General features: G+C 38.9%; 1 long non-coding RNA gene across 1 annotated transcript; it reads left to right on the forward strand.

The window, feature by feature from the left end:
- Positions 1-1629: 1629 nt before the first annotated feature.
- Positions 1630-13916, forward strand: LOC308191969. The gene is made up of 3 exons (XR_013948436.1): positions 1630-1700; positions 2985-3095; positions 13215-13916. It is a non-coding gene; the product is annotated as an uncharacterized lncRNA (long non-coding RNA).
- The last annotated feature ends 13248 nt before the right edge of the window (positions 13917-27164 follow it).

The raw sequence follows: 27164 nt of genomic DNA on the forward strand, positions 1-27164 counted from the left end.
ATAGTAACTAATAGTTGCTCCTGCCTTAAAAGGGCCATATATCCTCCCAAGACATATTTCACTGAAATTCTATTTAAGTAAAGCAAATACCTTTGTTAGTGGAATGTCCATAATGCATATTAAAACATGTAGTTTACAAAAGTGGGACAAACATAACCATGAGAGGGATTCAGTGCTTTGTAGAAAGCAGTGATTACACTTTCTGTTCCCAGTTAGCTTTCTCTCCCAGGTACAGCCAGGCACAAAGATGTCAGTTTTTAAGGCACAGCCCTGCAGTGGCAGGGAATTTGTTGCGCCGGTATTTTAAGATTGGCTGTTTCTCTGACCCATTCTCCATGCTTTTTCCTTAAACACATAAAATTGGGTTCTCTGGCACTTATGGAGAGACCCTCACTCAAGCTGTTTTACTTGTGAGACATTAAAAGTCCATGGTGACTCTTCCACCTGAGGCTTTAAGTTATAAGTTTTATTTTATAAAACATAAATCGAACTTAGAGTGCCATAAGCAATTCAAATTGTGCTCCATGTTTATGCACTCCGAAGCCATGATGACAAAGCCCTAGCCACTTTATCTTTTCTGAGTTTCATCACAAAGCTGCTGTTAAACTCTTTTGGCTACCCAGCTTTTTATATATCTGTTTGAAACTAACGGGAAGATCTGCCCTCTTTCCTGGAGTTTTCCCACTACTTTTGAAGTGAGTAAGCCTCCAGCAACAGCCACGGGCGATGGTGGAGAGACACTTACTCTGTCATCAGTCAGTGCTTGGATCTAACTTCATACCTTTTGTTCTGAGAGCTTCAGCAATAGCTTCCCCGTTGTTTTCTGTGCTGTAGGAGCTGTGAACCACCAGCCCAGTCACTCCCCGCTGGGCTCCCGAGGTCTACATAGCACAAAGATCCACATCCACATCATGTCAGGGATAGGAAGAAATGTCTCACAGATATATAACTGAAAGATGATGCGACTTTTTGAGACTTATTGAATAACCTACATCAAGAAAACACTATTCAGGAAAAATATACTGGTTTAGAGCTGATCCATAAGATTTGAAATATAGATAGATAATCTAAATGCTTAGTTTAAATAAATGACTTATTCATGATCTTTAAACTATCCACTGCCATCATTTGGAAATGATTTAAAGTAGCTGCAGTCCCACACAGGAGAGATGGTAACATGCTGCTGGGAACCTTTGTTGATAAAATTTACAGTTTTATCTATTTTGAAGTTTTTAAAAAAAAAAATGTTGCACAGATAGGACACTCCATGTGGCAATAAATTAGAAGATTTGCAAACTAGCAGCAGGGGACAGTGTTTCTGAAGGAAAGTCCTTTACTAGAATCTGCGGGATACTTCAAAATTGCTATTATTACTATCTATTAAAAATCACAGTGTTAAAAATGCATGGAACGCTCTACAAAAAGATTAATGTTATGGTTTATTCCTTGCTCCAAAGAATTTAAAACACATCTCTGCCTCCAGAGACGTTGTTGCCATGCTCATGTAAGCCTGAAGGACCCAACAAAGTCAACAAAAGTTGCACAATATGATAAAGAGCACAGCTGGGCACTGATTAGGCAGAGCAAGCAAAGAAATGCAAGAAAAACAAGATATCCAGGTCTGAGAATTTTGACCCTGGTTCCTCTTACAGTTTGGTTTAATTGCACTGCATGAAACACTGTTTTCATTGGGAGTCAATGTAAGTTGTATTGTCTATTTAAATGTAACTTCAATTGACTTCAAAGAAGTGTCTCTAGTTCAGTTGTAGATGAGACTGGAACATAGTTATGCCTCAAATCATCATAATCTGGGACTCTATGTGGGTAGTACTGCAAAATATATCTCAGCTGTTCTTCAGACTGTTTACCAAGGCAGTATAGCTCTAAATGCCACTTTCTTTACTTATGTGTGTTCATATGAGTGTGGATATGTACGTGTTTGTTTATACATTTATTTGAAAGAGAGTACATGAGTAAATTTTGGAGAATAAAGTTCTTTGTTTTTTTTTAATTTTGGCAGAACACCTTTCTGGCACCAAATCATTATCCAAACTGGTATGAACAAAGAAATGAAATAAAAGTCCTTCTAACTCTTTGGTTTATATACCCAAGTAATGGGATAAAAGGAAGATTCCCAGATAATTAATTTTGATTACAGTTTTGTTCCAAGTTCTCATTCATACATATATACAAAATTCATAAAGATATGTGGTCTCCTCTATGGCAAGAGCTTATTTTATCTTAAAGAATAACTACCTTTACTTCAGACTGTTCAGTGTCTCTCTATGGCTTTTTCTGCACTAGTAATAATACGCTGCCAGGACCATTCTTGGTCAATTGAGTCAGTTGTTTAAAAGCACTGTGGAGAAGGAACATACCTGGTTAAATCATGTCGTTGGTGTTAAAAGCTGTAAAAGATGAAGTGGAACAAAATAATATTACTTGTGGATGGCACACATGGGAGTCCATATCTCATGCCATGAGATGGAAATCTGTCCAGTATGAGTCTGCATAATATATTTTTGAGTTCCAAGGGACACACCAAACCAGGTTCCCACTGTGAGCTGCCCTTTCTGCAGTCATAGTGGACACACCATAGTTTGAAGGACCCTCTCAGGCAAGGAATGGAAGTGCCAGCAGCAGCTTTAGACCCAGGAACAGTATAAGTGGAAGGAAAACAAGGAGTGGAAGTGACTATGCCCCACAGCATCCTTTTGCCTTATCCCTCCATTGTCTCCTGGTTTCACATATTTCTGCCTGCTGGAGAGGGAAAAGGGCAAAAAGTGTCTGATAACTGACTTTGCTGCACTGTGATACTTCCGTCTGCAAGGAAAAGGTTCTCTCTCAGCACCCTGCCAGAGCCACAACTGGACCAGGGAACTGTTATACTCCTTATTTACAGTTGTGGGTATTATGTCACTTGTCATGTAGCTTGTTTTACTGTAGTATTATTTTGTACTGTTAATTTATTATCACTATTTCAGAGCTGTACCAGCAGAGCATAAGTCTGTGCTGGTATGACTTGGTAAATATATCACAGCTTCAGTGCTCAGTCATGACATCTGCAGGCCCATCACAAACTGTTGCATCAACAGGTATGTATACATTTTAGTTATATTTTTAACTGCAAATAACCTTTCCAATCTCCAACATAAATGTATTGCATGTATAAATGACACAAGTTATATACATGATACAGGTAGCAGAGTAATGTTGCTGCACAATGGCAACTTTCCACTGTTCAATAACTCAATTTTTATCTAATTATCACAAATTATAACATAATTTCTGAGCCAACAACATTGTTGTAACTGATTTTCTGCTTGAGCTGTACAAACACTAAAAACTACCTGAAACTGGCAAGCTTGTGTGTGTAATTGAAAAAAACAGTTTGTGGTAAACAAAATGTGCCAAGGTTCTTCACCTGGAGCAAATTATTACAGCTGTTAATAAACCCATTTAAATGGATTTCATAACATGAGAAAATGCTCAAATAGCTCTGGATTTGGGTCTTTAGCTTTATCTCATGGGAGTAATCTAGTGATTGCAGTAGAACTAAACTGATCACATAATTAAGTATTTCAGGAATGGCTCCTGTAAGGGGATAAATATTTCTGTTTTTCACTGTTGCAGGCTTTGAAAGACACACAGGTACTTTGCATGTATGTCTCAAAAAAAAAAAAATAAGAGTCCACAACACTTCTTCAATTGATTTGCTCTTTGTCACTGTCGCAGATATATTTTCCCTATTTTGACAGGTAGTTGTAATTCTATTAGCAACCCATCGACTTCCCTGTGAAATCAATCTCTGTTGGGCTAGCCGGGTCTTCTTAAACTAGCTGATTTATTGCTTCTGCCTAGTTAAAAAAAAAAAAAAAAAAAAAAAGAAAAGAAAAAAGAAAAGAGAGAGAGAGAGAAGAAGAAAAAGAAGATCTTCTGCTTCCACAGTGAACAAAGTACCTAAACAACGTCTGAAAATGAATAATTTTTAGCCTCACTGCTGGTCGTCTCAATGGCAGATGAGCTGTGACCTCTCGCCAGCAGTTTTGCTGAGACGCCTGCTGATGCTGGCATGTATAAATGATTGTCAATTTCCTGTATTAATTTACCTGGCGGTCTCATGTATAAACTAGAAGATCTCATTCACCCTAAATGTCTTCAGCATCAATCTATCATGTTTACCTAATTTTGTGATTTCGCACTGGGTTGCACAACCGCCTGAAACCGGAGAAATGCTTGAAGCACATTCAACACCTGTTCGCCCATGCAGACAGAAAATGGGGGCACACAGGTGAATTTGCAGTTTTTTGCATCCTAGTTTAGGTCAGAGGAAAAGGTTATCACCATACTCTTCTTATTCAGTGGCATCCAAAGAAGTTTAATGGTTTGACAGGCTTTAAAATTATGTCCTGGAGTTTTAACTGGTATCTGCCTTGGTTGCATTAATTCTTTCTTCTTTACTTTGGGTCATGAAAATAAATTACTTTTCTACTGGCCAGAAAGCAAGTTTATGTTGTTGTAGGTGGTTATATGAAGCTTTCTTATTATCTTTAAATATGTATTTGTGACTGTGGATGCAAAGAGATAAGGAATATTTTTGTACGCTCAGTTATCTTCTTCAGAAGTCAGTTACCAACTACCTTTTCTAATAGGTTGTAGAGTCAAAGTAGACATTTAAAACTACTCTTTGCAAAATGTAGTATCTCTCCGCCTTTTTATATAAGGGTGGACGTCATATTTTTTCTTTAAGTGTATGCAATTGGTTAGCCAATCTCGCTGTTCTAGAAAAGCTTATGAGAGTAAGGACAGAGAGGCTGTATTTTAGGTGGTCTTCATGAGGGAAACTCACCTATCCAAAATGTTGCAGTAGCGAGTATTTTCCTTTCAGTCTCCCTTCCTTCTTACTTAATTCAAATATAGAACTTAAAGAGTGCCTTAATGCTGATCAAAGGAGGAAAAGAAAAAATAACCCAGCAATTATGTGACTTTCAAAATGGAATAAGACGCTTAGAAGAAAGAACATAAGTATGTACACAAGTGGAAAATGGGGGGGGGGGGGGGGGGGGGCGGAAACTCAATAATATCTACTTAAAAATAGAATTAAATAGTACTACTGAAGGTAAATATTAAGGTTGATACATTCTCCTAGGTGAAGACATAATATCAAACCAAAGCAAGAGTGAGACTGCTGGGTAAAGAATATCTTGCAATAGCTCCAACAGAAAACGTATCCAGGAAATCAAAGCTCTACTAAGTCCTTTCAAATATGAAAGCATAAAGAAAAATACATCAGACCACAGCAAAAGTCAACACCTATTAGGAAGAGACAGGTAGCACGAGTCAGAATAAAACTGGAAGAAATTCCTCAAATTAGACACATCACATCAGACCACAGTGATAGAGGTACATGTAAATAAAAGAAAGCAGGACCAATTGCCTACATTATCAGCGAAAATGTATAGCCTGAAAAAGTGCATTAGGCAAAAAAAAAAAAAGGGGGGTTACTTCAACGCAGCTTTTTGACAGAACCACACCACCAGCCACAGCTCCACAAACAGCCTGTCCTTTGTGTTCCCCCAAAGACCTTGAACCAGCCAACAAAACAATACCCTACACAGTCACAATAGGATGTAGACCAGATCGTCTCCCTCTTTTGTGTCTACTTCCACCACAAGTTTTTCCCTGTGGTGGTGAAACTGGCTAAAATTTTGTCAAAACACAGAAAGGCGTTTACAGATTAGAGGCAGCAGGAGTTCTTGCAAACAAGAAAACACTTCTCTTTCAGCATATGTAGTGAAGTAGTGTCTTTGGGCCCAATATGGAGAAATGGAGGAAGATTTTGGGTCATTCAATGTCACAGCACATGAACAACTTCTAGCCCCACAATAATGATAATTGATGTCTACTAAATTGTAATCACAGATATCTCCAAACTGAGCCAGCATTTTAGAGCCTTTGTGTTAAGCAGTGAAAAAGATTAATGTTTTCCAGGACACGGCGGGGGGGGGGGGGGGGGGGGGGCGAAAAAAAAAAAGTCTTCAAACCCCTGCTTATTTTAAAGCTAACTGTTCATCTTCTCCCTTGATTTTGTGTTTGTTTGTTTTTGCTAGATGTAAGAGCAGTTACACAACATGATGGGTGTCAGAGAACAGCCAGTTAGATATTCTTGGTAAAAAACAAATTGGGTTACTCATTACTATATGAGGAGCCATCATTTTGAGAATTTAAGAAATCCAACGCTACTTGCAGAAGAAGCTCTTTGTCATTCTGATAAATGACAACCATACATGGGACTCTCCACAGAAAAGAAGGACTTGCCAACCCTGGCAGTTGCCCAGATACAGCATTTGACACCGACTTCAGCTGAGTATAAATATAGAATAGTGCCTAATGGACATTGGCTTCTAGCAGCATGGAGACCTTGAGTTGAATTCAATTATAGAAAAAACAGGTTCTAGGGGAGATTGTGTTACTGCTGGAAGGCCTCCACTAGGTACAGTAAAAGCTCTCTCCAGAAGGAAATGACTAAATATGGCAGAATCCTGTCTCTGAGGAATGCCTCTGAGATTCCTTCATATTCACAGTAATTTTGAATGTAACACAAAAAATCACTATGAGTAGTGCTTCAGCAGCCTCACACCATAAGGGCTCTGGTTCTATATGTTTAGGGCCAGGACAACAGCAGAGCAGAGAAAAAAGAGTTAAACCGTGGGTCACAAAAAAAAGGTTCTCCTTTACCTCTCTTTTCCCAAAGGCAGGGAACCAAAGAGCAAACCTTGGTATTTCTTGTCTTGGAGATGCATATCAGGATATGTGACTGGAGAAATATAGTGAAGAAAACATGAATGTCATGATAGCATCAGGGCTTGTCAGTCTTCAGGATGGAAACTATAATGCATCAGCTTTACAGAATTTTAAAAGGGTTCAAAATGAGTAGAAGGGCATGTGACAACACCAGCAAACTCCCCCAATACCTGAGATGCATCTCTGTCACATGAGGTATTCATGATATATTCCTGAACAACAGGCTACCTCTTATAATGCTGAAGTGAAAAGATCAAGTTTACCTAACTTGGGTATCTGACTTCCACCTACATTTAAGGCAACAGGAATGGCATTTATCTCATATTTAGCCTCTACAGCATAGATGTGCACATCTAAATATATCAGTGGAGTCCAGAAAGCAACTTGTTTGGTCATATAAATAAACTCCATTGACAGTAAGGGCTAGATCTGCAGTGGCCACAGCAGAAAGCTAGACATCTACCCAGTGGTGAACATCCCCATCTAAAGTCAGGCAAAATGGGTGAAACAGTTCTCTTGAAGAAAGTAAAAAGTGCCCTAGCTCTCCGTGTAGTGGAGACATGTCCTCTTGAGGGATTTTAGGTTTTATAAGTCCTAGAGAAAAAAAAAGCCCATTAAGACTGGTAAGGAAACAATGCGGAAAGTGATTAATGGGGAGCTATAATCACAATGTGCTTGATTTGTTTTGCAACACAGAACAAATCCTTAAACTACGGCTGCAGTAAACCTCATCCAGCTTTTGAAGGGAATACAGTCTGTTTGTCTTCACTGAACTGAATCTTCAACATGCAATAGCTAATTAAAGACACCAAAAGTCTGTAAATATTTTGATGAATATTGATATATCAGCCTGGGATCCTCACTTGGCTAGCTGGCTAAGTCTTGTTTCATTTATTTCAGTGACGCTAAGAATGACTGGTGATTTCATCATCTTCAGCTCCTAATAAAACAGCTAGTCCAAGAGAAGAGATGTATAAAGATCTTTCCATTATATAAACCAAAGAAATAACTTCTGATAAATGCAGGAAAATGAAATCTCTTGTACATGTCTACAGTATTAAGATATCTGGGAAGAATATTTCCCAAAGTGCTTTTCATTAGAATGAACAATAAAACAAAGGATGAAATTCAGAGCTGACTTACTGTAGGGAAATAATATGAAGAATTTGACTCTGCTAGAGTCAAACCACTTACACTACTTCTGCACAGTTAAAAATAGACTAGTCTGGCCAAAAGCACTTAAACAATGGGCAGTTGGATACTTAGGGGCTGATTCCTCATACATCAGATTTACATGCTGAGGAATATTTTTTCTACCTGGTTTCCTAATTCACAGTGCCATGGGCAGCAAATAAATAGATACCAATCATTTTTGAAATTACAACTCAAGTCTGACAATGGTATCAGCTTTTATTATTTTCATATCTGCCTAATGCTAAATCAACTCAAAGGTTAAAAACATAAGGTAGCAAGCAAAGGTACATAATTAAGATGCATACAAAATACCCTGTGCAGCAAGTAAATATTTTCTTTTTAATTATATTATTACCTGGCTTTGTTACTAAATTGCTACTCAATTTCATATATAATTGATTTTCCAAGAAAAATATTACCGAAGTGATTCTGCAGTTCAAAACAGTGTGAACTTAATAACATACAAACAATTTTTATCTCACAACCTATAGTGCTGCATGGGATTTAGCATGCTGAAAAAAAGATTCCTTCATATTCACAGTAATTTTGAATGTAACACAAAAACTCAATGACTTTTTTTCTCTATACTTGTTAAGAAGAATGCTAACAGTCCCTCCTGTGAGGATATATTTTGTAGGTGCTTTTGCAGATTATGAAAATAGTTGTGAGGAAATATTTGTATAAAGGAAGACAAAGCTCCAGGTAGCAATAGGTTTCATACTGAGTTGATAAATGCAATTAGGGATCAGAAGGATGAACAATTACTTCAGGGGAGTTTTGATACCAGAATGCAATATCAGATGATTAGAAAACTGGAAAAATATAATCTTTTTCCTATTGCAGAAGCAGCCAGCAGCCTCAGCACAGGTGAGAAAACCATTGTGCTAGGGCAATGGATATTGCATGCCCTGAAGTGTTCACAGGCTCAGTAATCAAATTTGAGATATACCTTTGTGATCATGATAAACTACGAAGCTACATTACCACAGCAAAACGGAAGGAGGTACTGTGAAGAGTTAAAATGAAGGAGAACTCAGAGCGATCTTTCTTGGCCCAGAGGGCTTGAGACAGGTGGAAAACTTTCCCCCTCAGGAGAAGAGTGGACCAACACAGAGCCTACACTAGAGATCTGATCAAGAGGTGGAAGCATTTCACAGCCACTCTTAACTAAGGGACTTCGAGTTTACCAATGCTAGTATCTCACCAAACCAATTATGACATTACCACAGGGTCTGTGTTAACTAACTGCCAGAATTTCTCGTGTAATTGATTCTGAAAGAACAATATTGCCAGGAGAGGTCCAGTGCTGTTAGACGCTGAGCACCTCGGTGAGCTGCTGACCGCGTTGAGCTCCTATTGATTACAGGGAACGTGCAGCCCTGCCCAGACTGAAAGGCATAGAATGGTTCTCCGCAATCCTTCAGAGATGAAGCTTTTGTTGGGGAAAAATTAAACTGAACTTGGTAACTTAACCTCTGATTTGGTCTCTTTGAACTTGGAGGAAAAAGTAATGGGATAATAAAACATGTGCTGATTAGCTGAGCAATTCTAACTCAGTTATTGTTTCCATTATGTGGCTAATAGCCTCTCCTGAACAGACTTGATTTTTTTATCTGTTTGCATTAGAGTCAATTTGTGGTATGAGATTGGTATTATTTATTGAATGCTACACCCAGCCGCAAAGTTAAAAGTATGACAAGCCTCTTTGAATTTAATCACAATACTGTGAGACACAGGCTTGTATAGATGCTATAAATTAAGTTTAGCAAATATCACTGGTGTGGTGAATGGTCAAATGGAGGTTACCAGCTCCATGAAGCTGCTTTAGTCATTTCAAAAGGTTTAGACTGCTGTTTTGACCTGAATTGACCAGGCATTTAGGACTCGCTTATTTTGTACAGATAAACATTCACAATAAAATCAACTTTACCTAAATATGTAAGGCTAACCTGAGAATGAATATGTTCAAACTCAGAGACAAGCTAGAATTCAGCATCACTGAGCAATTTGACTGTGCATTGATGATTCTTTAGTACATTCAAAGCTGCAGATTTTTTTTAATTACTACAAATACTTAGTATTCTGACAGGCAGAATAAATTTGATACAAATAAACAATAGCTTTTTTTTTCCTATTTTGCCTAAAACCTTCTGCTTTAAGCACTACAGACAGTTTCTCTCTTTTCTTGTTCCAACATGCAATTGACCGCTCTGCCCAATGTCCTTTTCTACCTTTTGATTTTTCCCCTAGCTGCTAATAGCATACACCATTTTATACAGCTTCAGTCTATTAACCAAGTGCCTGACCTTGTGGGATGCTGAACACCTGCTGGAATACATTCAGTGCCCATAATTCTCATTGATTTCATTACAGGAGAAAGAACTTGCTCTCTCCCAGGTCATTTGGGCTGATGAACAAAACCTCACTAGAAAAAAAGCGGCCCCTGGTGGACCCATGCGGTTCCAGAAAGTCAGACCAACACCAGAAACGGCTGCTTCCAGAGCGCCTAGCCTTGAACTGATGCCAGACAATATTACCTGCATACAACAAATTAAATGAGGAGCACAGATATTCTTCATTTCTTACACAGCCAGCGGAGGGGTATGTTTGACATTCACCTCTGGGTCTCACCAGTGATCCATCTAGCCTAGTACTGTACTTCTGACTTGCACAATAAGAGAGACACTACTAAGGGAGAAAACACAAGCTAAGCTGCCTTCTACAGTTTCTTCTTTTCATACCATGCAGCACCCATAGCTGTGCTCTAGGCATGTTAGAAGATGCATTCCTGCCTCTAACACTGTGCTCTAGTTCCAGCAGTGCAGGATTTGGTGAGCAGCAGTTCTGCCATTACCTTATCCAGCAGTTTAGTGACTTTGGAAACCTCAGTCATATCCTGCCTCACCCTTCTCTTCTCCAGCTGAAGTGTCGCACATCTGTTAATGCCTCCTCATCAGGCTGCCCCATACTATTAATTATATTACTGACCCTTCCCTGCGTCTCCTCTAGCTCCCCTATATCCTTCTTGAAACACAAGGCCAGAACTGTCTAGTAGTCAAAGATGAGGCACACCAAATTATAATGGTAAAGCAGTGCCCTCTGCCTTGTTCTGGATGAGAGAGGATCTGAGCCACAGAGCTTTGTATTTATACACCAGCGACCCTGCGCATTGTCACTCCTACAGCAGCTGTGTGCATACAAGCTAGTCGCCTCAGCCTCCCTTCAGGGAGCAACACCCTTCAGACATGAGCCATCTGGTTTGTTTTTTCATGTTTTAATATGAAATGAATATTAACTTCTATGTGCCTGCTTCCTCCAATTGACTAGAAAGCTAAACTACACAGCTAATGCAGACATAGACACCTGAGCTGCAGCTATGTAGAGGTGCCCAGAAGCACACCTACTGCATGTCTTCGACTTCCAGACTGGTCCCTGCCTCCTTTCAGCGGGATATGGGGAGAAGTGAGCTAAGGAAGGAAAGTTCTGATGCATCATCCTGTGAATCTAAACTTGCTTTGACCCAGGCAGTGGTTAGAGAAGAAAAGGAAGTGCTCTCAGCACAGGATCACCTGGGCTGCACGTTTTCTGGGTAGGTGTGACCTGCGTTGGGCTTGGTCAAGATGGAGTTGTTCGGCAAAAAGGCATATTTGGAGCGTTAGATTTGCACAGCGATGTGAACGAGAATATAATGATAAACTATAATGATTAGGGACTATCAGGATATGTTCTACTGATGACTGGAACTAAGAAAGAAAAATGAAAGGATGATAGGCAGATAAATACCACTTTATTTTGCTTTGTCCTTTCCTTGAAAGTATGTTTTTCATTTCAGGAATATGACTTGTTTATAATGAAGTGTGAGAAGTGACAAATAGGGAAAATAAAAAATTGAGTGCTAACTGCTCTCCCACCAATTGTTTGTGGCCCAGTCACTACTGCAAGAGTGACTCATTCAGCTTCAGTTTATGTGCACAAATTTAGCTCTACTCAAGAAAAACATTTTAAGGGTTCAATTTAAAAAAAGAAAACTTGGTAAGTATATGAAGAGATGAAATACTACTGCTGGACTCCAGTTCAGCATTGTTTTGAGTATCCTCAAAGCTTTCCTAGTGAGTTGACCTCCAAGAAAACATTTCATGTCTGATTTACTAGGCGTCTTGCTTTGGCTTTAGTGAACTTTCCTGTGGGGGAGAACATTATAATCAACTTTGAAACACAGAGCTAGTCACAACCTCTAACTATGGAGAGACAAACATCTCTCCATAATATTTACTTACTGGTTTATTTATTTGCAATTCTTAGGGTAGCAAACTAATAATAAGCCCCCTCTAATTCACTGAAAGTGATAATATACTTTCACTGACATCACTGAAACATATAATCATGAACTATAAAAGTTTAAAAACCTGGAAACTGCAAAGATCAAAGGTGAAAGCTAATAAGTTTATATTAGAAATAACAACAGATGGCCCCAGAATGAAAACAAATGAACTCATTCCTAGAACTTTGCTGCCATTCGTAAACCACTTGCACTGGGAGTTTGGAGTTTATGACTTAAGTGGGCCTTTCCAGAGAAATAAAATTTCATTTTCACTACAGAGCCACCATTTGTCCTTTACATAGATTGTATTAAATTCTAAATGTAATAAATAATTGCAAATTTATTTATTGCAAATTTAAGATGTATTTACCAGCAACCATTTACTTTCATGGACTTTAAGTACAAATCTGCAGAACAGCATTCGCTTCATAATATGATAGCGCATATACTAACATGAAATCACAAATGCAGTGCTGAAAATTATCACAGGCTTCTTTGCTATGTAGTACTCCTGCTTATCAGAACCCATCAAGCCTGCTGCATCCTTCCCAGGAGATAGGAAACATGCAATGAAGAATGGAGAACAGTATGCTTTATGCCAACTGCAGTCCCTTATGTTCTTTTCTCTTTCTCTGTTTGTAACTGAACAAGTAAAACCAAAGGTCAACATAAGCAGTACAGCTGTCCACATGCACTGTTTACTCTTCTGTTCCTTTGTTTTTATATTTTCTTTTGCCTTAACTCTAGAGAGGGTTAATTTGGACCATTATAAGACCTGAGAGTTGAAATGTAAAGAACTGTATGAAAACATATGCTACTGTAAAAGCCTCTAGTATTCAAAATGGACATTTTCCATTTCTTTTCAATTCCTTATACTCTCTTTCAAACTGTTTAGCAAGAGCTGTGGTCCTTCCCATTTTGTCCACATCCTCACCAGAAGAACTCCAGTCTCCAAGTGAATGAGAACCAGCAGCAAAAATAATCCTCAATGCAAAACTCAGACCTGAAATATTTCAACTGCTGAAGCATATTAGCTTGGTGCTACCAGTCCTGAGCCATTGTTAGGTATGATGTTTCCTAATTTCCACTCCTATTATCAATGTATGCAAAGTGCCTTTAAAAAATAATAATAATACTTTGCAGGTGTATACAGTGTCTCACAGGATTGGTGTGACTGTAGCATTTATAAAACCTTCTAAAAAGTCATTCTAGCTGGAGCATCACTCCCTTTGTGGCTCCTTAGGTCAAGCCCCCAGTACACATGCCCTCTCCTTTTCCTACCTTCATCAGGAGGTCCTGTATTCTCACTTCCCAACCGTCTTTATTCAATGCCTTTCTGAAAACTCCTGGCATGCCACCATCACTAGTTTTTCCTGTCTTTTTGACTGAAGAATAAATATTTCAGGGAGTCAGCTCTTCAAACTGTTTTGGGAAGGTAAGCAAAGCTGACATAGACAGTATAATTATTTTGGAAGAAGTAAGTGAATGCTATCAACCTGTCCTTTGGTCTATAAAGAGAAAAGTGACTGAAGCTGCTGAATCTGCTAATCCTATACCAGGTATTCACATTTTCTCTTCTCTTTTTTTCTTTCTTTTTTGTCCCCCTTATTTTTACGTAGAATAAACGGGGTTTTTCCACTGATAATCAAGAATATTCCCTGAAATGCTCTGAGCTGCTATGCAAAAGTTTCTTGTTACAGAGAAAGGAAAGAAATGTCAAGCTGAGTAAAGAAGCTTATTTTGTTCAGACAAGAAAAAAAAGTGTATTTTACCTCCCCTAGCCAAAGCATTTTTAGGAGCAGGATAGAGGATGTTTAAATCAATAACCATTAAGAAGCACAAAGCTGCTAAAAGCATACGTCTTCAGAGAAAGAAATTACCAGGCTTGATGTAGAAATTACCGGGTGAAATTCTGTTTATGCAGAAGGGGTCCAGGTTAGATGATCCTAACAGACCTTCTTGACATTGCAGTTTGAGAAACTATGAAACATGAGAACAAATAAAACAAATATTGCTCATCCTTGCAACAGCTTTTAAAGAATGCTTCCCCGGTGACATAAAATTTCACTTATTCATTTACTGCACTGAGTTTATTTTTGTTCTACATACAGTTTATCAGATGAAGGCTTTCATATTGTCAAAACCACATTTCTGAGGACTTAAATTCCAAGCCCTTCCCTTTTTTCCAACGGGAGGTATAGAAGACAGTACACGCAAAATCTGCACTAAGCGACAGCATTGTCAAGAGCTTGCGACAAGGGGAACATAAGGCAGGAAGGGTAAGCGGTGCTGGGGTAGGGGAGGCTCAGTAGCCATTTGAGCAGCCATCAGAGCCTGGAAGCTGCCTTACAGGCAAATAAAAGCCATGTACAGCTCAGAAAACCTGAAGAATAGGAGGCAATAACCTGATCCTACAGACACCCAGGAGAGTTTGGCCATTCACTGAGGTAAGCTTTATACACTCAAATACCAAATTACTACTTTAATTCCCGCAAGAGAAGTTACAAATATGAAACTGGGTCCTGCCTTAGGTTAAAACTAAAGGATATTTATATAGACCAGGAAATACATTGTCTCAAACAACTGGAAATCTCCATCCACTAATGACTGGATTCCCAAGATCTTTGGAAAAATCATATTTCTCCACAAAAGATGGAGGAACTAATCACTGCTATCCCTTTGTGGTTAGGTAATGATCCCTTTCCTGCTTGGCTGACGTGCTCTAGAGCTGCTCCAAGAAAAATAGCTATGACATCCTACAGCTTGGCCTATAGGAGAAGGTAACACATAAATGGCCAGCATGATGGCTGTACTATTCCTTCCCTCTCCTTTCCGCCCTGAGAGCTTACTGTGCACCTGATCCCAGAGGTAGGCAAATACTTGCAATGTAGCACTAGAAAGGCCATTTTCCTTCCTGAAGACAATCCTCAGAGGGTTTACAAACACTCTGCTGCTACTGTAACATTTCGGTTGATTAATGTTTTCCAGGAAACTCACTCTGTGCTGTGCTTTTGCATAGCTGACCAAATATCAGAAGGCTTATATAAATGTACACAGCCATAGGTCTGGCTTTTCTAGGTGCCTCTACATCTTAGGGTTAAGATCAGTATGACATATGCCTTGCATTTCTTCTTAAATTCCATAAAGGATATCTAAATACATGTAATCCCTCTGTAACATGATGACACAGGAGATATCACTGTGCTCAGGGTGTAACACTATATTGCTTCTCTTCACTGGTAATATTACAAAGCCCTTAGAATTAGAAATACTCCCACTTCTTTTCAGTTTTTCCTTTTTATTTTAAGCAACAGGTTACTTGCAAGTCAAAAATCATGTATCAGCTATTTGGAAAGGAGGGGTGCAAAGTTCTGCACTGTAACATTTTCATGCCATAAATTGCAGCCCACAGCAAAATGAAGCTAAGATTTCCTCACAAATAAAAGCATTCTGATGTGAATGTATTCATCACAGATGGGGGCTGCTTCAAGATCTTACAGACATAATTTTTAGTGTAAAATTGACTATTGGAATTTCATTAAGCTTAAAATTAACACAACTTATTTCCAAACAGTATTAATCATAATTACTAGAGTTCAGCTTCTGATTACTCTGGGAGTATACATTCATCCCACATTTGCAGCCTAAATAGAAACTTATCATACCCATCACAGCTTGTTGTCAAATGACAAAGATATTACTGAAATAAAATAAAAATTAAGTTGCAGCCTGCTGTGATAAAAACAATATCATAGTCAATATTTCACCTGTGGTTGAAAACCTGACTGATTATATAAGGGTGTATTATCAGAGTAGAAAGTAGAGGCATCAGGAGACAAACAGCATCTAATCCCTCTGTGGAGCAACTTCAATAAACTTCTCTAGAGTTATACCACTGCCAGGATTAGCCGACAAACTTTGAATTAAAGTATGAACCATGCTCTGACAACATGATTGTAATTTTTTCATTATTTTAATCCTTGATGAGAGAAAGAAATTGTTCAGACTCCAAGAGAAGAATAATAATTGTTACATTTATGTTTCTCCAATTATGGCTTATGAGGACTGCTTCCCAGCCATCTCTTCACTCTCATGAAGGTTTTATAACAAGGCTTTTGAATGAAACAAGTGTTTTCAATAGTGTAAGCAATGTAATGACATACTTGTGCAAAGGACTTGTTTTCATTGTGCTTTTATTCATGTCTGAAGTTACAGAATATCAGCCTTCTGTTTGTTCAGACTCTTTTATCCTCCTCACTTACATTCTTGGTTTAAGTGGATCTGAAGAAAACACTTCTTAAGATTGGTCTTTTCTATTTCCACTTATAATATTGTTTGAAGGGGGACATACTTTAAAAAAAAAGTAGTGTTAAATAGAGAAGAAAAGCAAATGCTCTTGTGTATTCTGCTCAGGCTCATAGGGATCAAGGTTGAGCTAAAATGTCTTCTTTGCACCGCTACGTAGGTTGCGACAGTGGACCCTAATCCCAGATATCACATGCCAGATGACCACTTGGTCAGGCCACTAGGAAGGGTTTCAAAGTATATTTGCTTTACAGTTGATGTTTTTTGATATGGAAATGCAGAAATATTAGCAGTTACATTTTCTCAAGGAATGTTGCTGTTACTCCCCTGATTTTACAAACCATTGTATATGAAGCTTCTATACCCAACCATAGGTCAGATAAAATTGGGAATCAAAACATACAGCTGGCCAAGGTGACATAACTGATTCAAAAATTACACGGTATGCTATGATATGATATGATGACATTATGTTATGATATGATCTTTTAGCCTGACCTTTACTTTCCCCACAGACCTTTAAGTGACTCCTGCATCAAGACTACAACATCTAAGTGAGCTTGAGCCCATCTCTGAAAAAAATATCCACTATTGATTTGAAGACATCAGGTAATTGAAAAGCCATCATATTCCAAGGTAAATTGTTTTGTGGATTAATCACCCTCAATACTAAAAACACATCTTATTTGTCCAGCTTATTTTCTGACTGTTGGATCACATTATGGCTTTTCCACTACATTAAAGACCTGTCTCCACAAATATCTTCCTTATTTAATTCATAATCAGTTCACTTCTTAATCTCCGCTTGGAGAATCAAAAATGCATCAAGCTTCTTACACCTCTAAATTTATGGTATATTTATAGACTTGAAACTAGCTCTGGTAAATCTTTGTGAAAGATTTGTGACATTGATAGTAACATTTCCCTGTTTTTCAGTGTCCTTGAAGGTATTCATGCTTGATATATTATTATTCCAGTAAATATCTCCTCGCCACTGAACAATGTGGAATACTGGTTTCCTGTTCATATTCGATATTCATTGCAAACACCTGAAAGTGGTGTTTGTCCTCTGTCCTTAGCACTTCCTAGTGAATTCCCCCTTTACTGGTTAGCGTATCATGAACCCTAGCTTTTTTCAGTCAAAAGTGCATTTTAGGATACAATACATGATTTTTCTTACCACAGTTGTCCCTGTTTTTCTAACTTTACTCCCAGAAAGCTGTGCAAAGCTACACAAGTTCCTCTGATTAAATCAATTAAAGTCTGTTACCTAAAGAGGCCCACCTCAAAAAGCCAGATCCTACCCGGCATCGGTGAACACAGTTCCCCTTGCCAACCTATGGCATTGCACCAGCTGACACCAGCTCACGATTTGGTCATAAGCACAGCAAGGTATTTTACAGCCATTCGTATAGCCACTCCTCGCTGAACCTACCATATCCTCTTCCACCAGATAGGGCAGAACGGGAGCAAGGGTTCAAAAGTTTCCTCCAAATGCATCTAGAAAGTAGGCAGATGACCTGCTTGTCACCACCTACAAGACTTGACCTGCCAACTTGAAGGTTTAGCCAAGTAAGTATGATAACAGAGATGCCCTTTAGTGGAGTTAAATGAAAATGCTTCTGCCTAATGCTTCATCCCACCATAGCAGAAAAAAATACTAACAAAAAATCAGCTAACTTACGGCATACTTATCTTTGTTTTTATGCAGCCCAGTACAATACAACAGGCTTTTCTTTCTTTATCCCAATGGTTACTTTAAGTTCTGACAAAACCCCATTTTTGTAACATGCACCTTTCTAACCTGATAAGCTTTTCAGCTCTAGAAATCCTTCTGGTTAATAAGGGTCATCAGCGGGGACTAAGGAGGGACAAAGAGGGAATTTAATGTGAAATCAGAAACACCAGTGAGAAGCAAGACACTTGAGAAGTCTGCCAATGTTCAGGCCATAGAAAATAATGGACCTACATTTAAAAATTATAGCCCTGTTAAAGCATGGAGATATTGCACTAAAGGTGTTAAAATAACCAATTAAACATGCAGTTTTACTCCTGCAAAAATACAGAGCATTTCTGTGGAAAAAAAAATACCACTGACAAGAACGCACCACAACTGCTAGAAATCAAAATAAATAAATAGCTTTAATTGGAAAAGGAATACTTCAGACCACAGTGCACAGTTTTGTGGGCAAAGTGAATCTGTTAGCCAGTCTTTTAATAAGCCCACATTGTTCTGGATTCAATTTAGCTTTCTGTGAACATGGACACAACCTGTTAATAATTTAACACACCTCTGGCAAAGTAGAAATGCTGTAAATAAAATGTAAACAAACAAAATAAAAACAGTGCTTTGTATTTGCAACTAGACAGCAAAGTAATGGGAAAGAGTGTCTGAAAATGCTAAACACACAAAAATCAAGAGACACAGAAAATTAAGATTCCAAGTGAGAAATTGACTTTACTATATTCCATGTTTCATAAAACATATATCATGTTTGGGTTTGGGTGGGGTTTGTTTGGGTGGGTGATTGTTTTTTTTGTTTTGGGGTGGGGTGGGGTTTGAATGTTTTTAATATTAAATATGTGTTTAAAGTCCTGCTCAGCAACACTGCTGTAGGAATTTCACTTTATGAAATTCTTCATTGCATTTCAGTACAGTTCTCTATCTACATTTCTTTTTTCTATAAACAGACAGAGGTGATGCATATGTGATGCATGTTCTGAACACATCATCAAAGAACAAGAATGCATTTTCAAATTAGAGCATTTGTATATGTATTTGTACAGCATGTTTATGGAAAAAAATAATGAATTTATTTAAATGAAGTATTAGGAATGGCTCGTAATCACTATTTGAGGTGGAAAAGCACTTTCCATCAGTTAATCTACCGCAGGGTTTTACAAGTTTTACTTGCTTCAAGCTTTCAATAAGTGAAGATAAGGGAGGCCACAGTACATCAGACCACACAAGCATGAGCAGCCAGCAGCCTCAGCCACTTGCTGTTCTCCTAAATTTCACCCTCTGAGCAGGTTCGTAAGGATATCCTGGACCACAACACAGGCAAACTCAATGTGGCTCAAAGCAGCTAAGAGGACTGAGCTTTGGAAATTAAGGGCCTGAGTAACTCCAGATAACTCAGCTAAGTTGAAGTTTCCTTGAAGTTTTCCCTTGAAGTTTCCACCCAGGCTGGCTGTGGGCAGGTCTGTTCACCTCCTTTATAGTGGCTGCTGGGGCTTCACCCGGACACTCTGAGCTGGTCTCTCCCAACAGCGTGAGGGGAGCCAGCCCTGGTGCAGGACCTGACCCAGCCCACCGAGCCCGGCTGCAGGCTGAGGCCTAGCCTTGCACCTTGATGGCCTCCCCAGGCTCTTCCTCAACACCGAGCCAGCAGTCAGCACACAGCCAGCTCAAACACCTTCACCTGGAGTTCCCCTAAAATTGCCCTTCCACCCCACTCAGCTGATAGACCCAGGGAGACCTCAGTTGCACATTTGGTGCCATCTGTCCCATTTCTGCAGCACTTCATATTTGCAGGTCCCCTTTGAACAGCCTCAGCTGCAAGTGGTGCTCCAGCCCTGGAGGAAGGCCATCTGATGAACACGGAGATTCTCTGTGGGGCAATTCCCCTATTTGTCAAGATCTCATTACTTTCCTTCCATAAATCCTTTTGGTTTCCTTTCTACAAAGATCTGGCAGATGCCTAATGCTAGATGTGAGGAGCGCTGCTCTCTGTCTTGGCCATTAAAACTCCAGGGAAGGCAAAACTTCAGGTTTACTTATGTTCTTCCCTGTTACCTTTGGAGAGAAACAAAAGATTTGATTACGATATGGAGCCCCACAGTCTGTAACCATGTAATTGCATGTTATGCCAGTGACTTCTGTAAGAAGTGAACTCTTCGTGTCTGCTCGCACAGCAGATAAACCCTTAGCTGAGGAACCAGTGTTGATGCAGAAAGAAGCCAGAGAGATACTGCATCCTCACCTGTCCAGTCCTGGAGCACCACACAGAGCTGTGAGTTCATTTATACCAGAACGGACGTGCCATGGGAAGATGGATGGGACAGACCTGAAGACCATGCAGGAATGGCAGGATTTGCCCTTGGTGTTGTGAGCCTTGCCACAAATTTGGGCTGAGCTTTGTTAAGGGGTTGAAGGTTTGGTGATCCCTGCATATTGATAAGCTCACACAAGCTACAGTGAAGGCACTGGAATATGTCTGTTCTTGTTATGTCCTTTACACTATACATCCCTTCCCATTAGACATGAGAGGATCCCATTTCCAGCTTAGGATGCATGAGTGAGAACAAGGACAGAAAGATAAGAGTTCTGCAAAACAACATCCCTCTGTTTTTTAATACCCTTGTCATCTATCAAGAGACTGACTGCTTCTCTTGCTTTTTTTTTTTCTTCCTCCAGCATATTTGTAAATGTTATTTACTTATTGTCACTAGTTCCTTTGGGCTGTCTACTTTAATTTTATATCACAAATTGTGACCGGCAGCATTTTGTTGCTGCTGCTTTCTTTATTAATTTGTATCTTACTGCTTCAGCAACAATAAACAGTCTTCAGCCCTCCCATAATTTGTGCTCCATTTTGGATCAAAATTTCATGGGAATATATACGGCATTCCAACTGCAGCAGAGGTGGGAAGGAACTGTGGACATTGCTAAGGCATGTCTGCACTTCTGATGGTCCCTTCTACACAGAGAGAAAAAAAAATATGCCTGAATATCATATCAGCACTTCTACATTTCTCTCGTATCACTAAGCATCACCACTAGCACGTTACTAAAAATACTTACATTTTACTATTATTTAGAGTCTCCATAGTTCAGCATGTTATAAGCACCTAAAAATAATGCTTCACCCTTAGAACACTTCAAGCCCATTTTTTTCTGAGTCTTGAGCAGTTCAGAAACACTTTCTTGAGCCAATTTTGCATACAGACTTTTTGCCATCAAAATTAACATTCTAGTCATGCAAACGGCCTCGACAAGTTCCTCTAGAGTCAACATGTCAGTGTTTTATGTGCCATTGAATTTGCTATTTTCTATCTGTGAATATTGCAATGGCATTAGAGGCTTGACTCTCCCTATTTAACACTCCCTTTCTGACAGTCATCATTCTCAATTCTCTTAATTTGGACCATCACAGTATCTCCGACCAGACTGCAAACTTGAATTTGATTGTCTGATTATTTAAAATTATTGAAATCATCTTCTCTTTCCACTCTTCATCTTCTTTAAATACCCATGTCTCACCATAAATAAAATTTATAAAAACAATTCTTACCGCAGTCCTCACACAATAATGCTAATAAAAGCAATAAAAAGTATTTTTCTTCCATGTCAAACATGTTTGTGTATGCAGAGTAGTTACTTAACTGCATTAAGGGACATTTAGTCATGTCTCTTACTAGGGATGTTGCAGAAGCTACATCCTATGACAGGAAGTTCTCCAGACACATTTGGCTATGGGTATCCCCAGAAGGAACATGGCTTTGCAGCACTTTTTGGTTTCTATTCTTTTTCACTAGCATGAATTTAAACTACTGTCTCTACAGTACAATATATTACATTAAAATGTAAAACAGATATAACTGAGGGGAATAGGAGGAAGGAAGAAAGGCCAGAAATCTGTGATATTAACCAGGATGAATTAACTTGTTTTCAAGTGTGTTTAATTCCTGTAGGCCTAAGTTACAATGTTTTAAAGCACCACTCATTTTCTTAAAGGTATTAGTTGAGGTACAGGAGCTGAGAGATAGAAATAAGATTGGATAAATATGTCTGCGACTCAGATCAACATCCCTTAAGTAAGAGTCTGCCTGTCATTGTGTCTGCTTTGTATGCCATCACTGCTGATCCCTGAGTGCAAGGATTCATGGCATTATCACAGCTTCCTTCTCTAGACCTAAATGCTAGCTTCAACACCATTTGTTTTTTTATTATTATATAGTAGGAAAATTGAATGACTCACACTGCCCACACACACTGGCTTATGCATTTGCACACAGCGGTCAGAGCCAAGGGTTTTCTAAATGACACATATAGTGGTGCTTTGAAAATCTATGTTCCAATGAAATCCCCCTCTCATTTCTAAATTACTGCTCTTGCTACTTACAAATGCATATGAGGCATCCACACTAGGAAATAAGCTTTCTTGTTATACCAGGGCTGATTGTTCAAGTGAGGATTTTTTTTCCCTATCACATCATCAATTTAAAGAGAAATATATCCCTCTCTGTAGGATTTGTTGCTTCAGAAATATATAGTGAAAACATCATAAAAAGGCTATTAATGACTATTGTTTAATTCTTAGGGGATTTAGAGTAATTTCTGTAAAATGCTATTACATTTTTATTGAACTTGTTCAGGTTTTTTAATAGATTTTGAGGCTAGAAGGGACTACTGAATCATCTGATTTGACCTCCTATATTGCTCATAAGAAAACATGCAGTTAGTTCTGTATTAAGTCCGTTGTATTGTTTAAGTAACAATATCTCTCTGTTTCAGCTCATTCACTGTAATGGATCCCTGTGTAGAGTTGCCTTTTAAAAGATATGGATGGAAGACACACTTGAATTGGAAAGAAGGGAATCCTGTCTCTCCTCTCCCAAAAAGAAAAAAAAGAAAAAAAAGACAGATGATAACAAATAAAATTCCCATTAAGTACTTCAAAAAAATTAGAATGTTCATTACTGAGATTCCTCTTCATAATAAAAAATAAATCTGTAAATAGTCATTTGTTGTCCCCTAAGCCTGAACAGCCTGTCCCCTGGCCTGAACAGATCACTACTTTTGAGACTCTCAGGCCTCAATACTTCTGGTATGTTTGAGGTATTAACTTTGGTATAAGACAAATTGCACCTTAGAAGTACTTAGTTTTCTTCCCTAATTTATCAGGGAAGGTGATTAGGTCAGCTACAGACAGAAGTGTTTGAGCAGATGGGTCTCATTCACATTGACTTGATATACTGCTGTCAAACTGCAAATGTAACCTGTGAATGGGTCTGACAGGTAATGCTGTCCCATTTGGATGAGAAAGTCATCATGAAGAACATGCTAAAATAGTTGTCTCTTTCATGGTTAGAAGCACCTAACAAGTAGTAACAAGAAAAACACTTGTCCATCAACAGACTCCTTAAAAACAGAGTCCTGCAAGGAACAGTCCTCTCCCACAGCCTTGTCAGCATCTACATGCAGCCATGAAATGGGGAGCTCAGATACAGACTCAGATGCCAACCATCCAGCGACAGCACGCAGCGCTGCACAGCCTTCATTATCGACCAAATCCCCAAACTGGTAGTGAGCCACACATTACTGTAAAGTATAAAAGATGCAGTCAGTGGCCACACCTTTACTACTGTTAAGGGAAAAGCTGGGGAGAGAGTGAGGGCAAATACACTGGCATCACCAAATGAGCCAAAAGTGGCTCATATTTGAAAAATCACTGGACAATCTAGAACTTGAGAAACACAGAGGTTATGTTGGAGGCTGTGGAGCACACTTCAGGAAGTTTAGAGCCACTCTGTAATAACCTTTCTTTGACACTGCAAGCCCACAGTATTTAATTTAGGTTTGGATTTCTCATTCACACTGAGCTCCCAAGGAGCTGTAGCCATCAATAAATGCTTTCTTTTATCTTTGATTGGTTATAAGACACCATCCTAACCAAGTCCATCTTAGTTATATATGCTTTCATTAACTCCCATCTGGATTGTAACAGTGCGTTTTATTTGAACGTGAAGCAATCAGACCTTCAGAGACACCTACTAGCTGATTACAGAGAACAAATCATATTACTTTCTCCACTGATTCTGTAAAGTATTGAATCAGCTCAAGATTGCAGTGTTTATATTCAAAATACTCCATGGACCCCAGAAAGCTCTCTCGCAATGAATCTCTACACATAAGAAGAGAAGTTAGCTGCCTGAGAAAGAACTGCATTGTGATCCAGTCTGTGGTGCCTGGATCCCACAGGTCATCCCACCTCCTCCTCCAAGGTGCATTTTATGCCTTTGTAAAATTAAAAGGATTCTACAAACACCAAAGCATGTGACCACTCACTCCTCTTCCCCAGGGGTGAAATGGGAGAATAAACCCCAAATGACAAACGCCACTCATGGCAGTAGCCATTTGGGCACAGCACCCAAATATTACGGTTTTGATGGCAGTATATGGAATAAAACCACTACTATAGTGGACACATTATAAATGTTACCATCTCTGATAAAAATTGTTATGTTCAGATGGATGAATAATCATGTAAATTACAATAACACTTCTCATTTTGCTTCATATTATTCAGCTCTTCTTTTCCTGACTTCTATTGCAGTTCCAGCTATTGGATGGACCAGAGAAAGTATATGTAGAGTAATCCCTTCCTCCCTTAATGAAATACAAAGGCAAACTACGCTGTGACTAACTTGCCTCTATCAGAAGTCATAATTCTTCAGGTAGACATATGAAGGACAGCTTTTGCCCAGTTTACCTCTGCTCAGAAAGGACTCAGTTCTCCGTTTTCTAAGCAAGACCACTCCTGAGATTTTATTACTAACTGAAAGATTATATCTGTAATAATATTATTTTTCTACAAGGTAGTGCCCACCAGGAATAACAGATTAAATAGTGTCCTAGCTTAGACAATTGCTAACACACACTGCATGAATTCTTTCCTGCCAGCTTCAATGATTCTGCCTGATTGTTTACATAGCCTGTTTCAAGAAAGCGCTTACTATATTTGCAAGCCTTTTGAATACAGGGAACTGAAGCAAAAAGAGAAAATAAATAAATAATTTAAAAAATAGGTTGTCCCACATGACACAGAACAATGTGATTGAATAAAGATGTAAAAATTTAATTGTCTATAAGGGACTAGTACCAGTTGTGAATAGTGATTTGGGGGAGATGTCAGAGATTTGCAGGATCCTGTCCCCCAAAACAGACTGTATGCCCTCCTCTTGTTTTTTGGCCACCTTGAAGAGTGTGCTAGCTCAGAGGGCTGGATTTCAAACTGTTCAGGGACAAGGGGCAAGGCAGAGGTGGTGGAACAGCCTTATGATGGGGAGGACTGCAAGAGGGGGCCTGACACTACTCAGAGTGCAGCAGCCATTAACTCAAGGAGCTGTGGCAGGGGAACAGCAAATGCTGCTGCTGAAATGGAGTACATCAATGTCAGCGTTGTCCTTGCTAGCTCAGATGCATTGCTTTCAGCTGGAGTATTTATTATTAATTATTATTAAATTTATTTATTTAAGTGTGCTTTGCATAGATAGACACATTGTCAGTCACCAAGGACTTAATATCTAAATTAGCTAGGACAAACAAACACAAGATGAAACAACAGTGTAGCAAAGACAGTGTGAGGGGATTATTAATGAAGACAGAAAGAGAGAAGTAATTGTTTGAAGTGTTGGGTTATTTAAGTGAGCCTCTAAAGATGAATCCAAGGATTTTAAAACTAGCCAATATGATCATTACAATAGTATAGACTACCAATTTTAGATGATGCAAAAAAACCAGGATGTAACACCAAAATGGACGTTCACTGGCATATCTCAAACTAGGTCATGAACCCTTCTTGCAGTTGGGAGTCAGTTCTAAGTCTAACCTCCTATTTCCCTGATTTTTTGCAAAACATCCATAAAATGAGGACAGACATTTTCCTGATACAGGAAAAGTAGTGATAAAGACAGTGGAGCACAGTACGGAGAAGGTAGAAGACAAGGGAACAAACAGAACAAGAAGATGGCCCAAATGGGCCATTCAGAGGGAATCAGAGTATGTGTACTCAGATAAGAAACATGTAGGTTGTTCCTGGGGTGTACAGCCTTACAGGATTTTAGTGAGTTTACTACTAAAAGGGCTAGAGGTAGAAAGCCAGCTGCAGAATTAATAATATGTTTAGAGTAGCTGAAAAGGATAATAACTGTACTAGCAAAGCACCAGTAGATAAGGAGAGGAGGAATGCGTAGGGCATGAAGGCCAAATGAGATCTAAAATGTCTTTGGCTCTTTAATAAAGAAAGGCTTTTATCTGAGGTCTTTTTCATTTCTTTTGTCCAGATAGAACAGACCAGCAATTTATATCATTTATTAGATAAACCAGCATCCATTCTTCAGAATGTATGTTTGAATTCTTCCAAAAAAAAAAATATAATAAAGCAATAGAAGTTGAAAGTATATGGACTCCCAAGCTCTGAGGGTCAGCTATTTCACCCACAAGCATCTTGTAGACGTACCTGGCAAAAACAGCTGACAAAGAAATTACAGAATAAGAGACTTTCAGAAGGTCATTTTCTCAGCTCTATTACCTCTTAAGCGCATTCCTAAAAGATTTCTTGTAATCTTGATCCTGCAGTCCCCTTTGGTGGCCATCTCAAATAGGCGACCTTTAATTTTCTTTCCATAATACTAAAGCTGTGCTTTAGCAAAGGTTCCCTAAAGCCCAAAATGGCTCATAAAACAACGGGGTTTCTGGTTGCTTTACGTCAGAGTCTGCAGATGTTTCAGAGTGCAGTGAGCTAAGTCTGGGCCA

This window comes from Anser brachyrhynchus (genome assembly GCF_964034855.1).
Source record: "Anser brachyrhynchus genome assembly, chromosome: 3".
Classification (NCBI taxonomy): Eukaryota; Metazoa; Chordata; class Aves; order Anseriformes; family Anatidae; genus Anser; species Anser brachyrhynchus.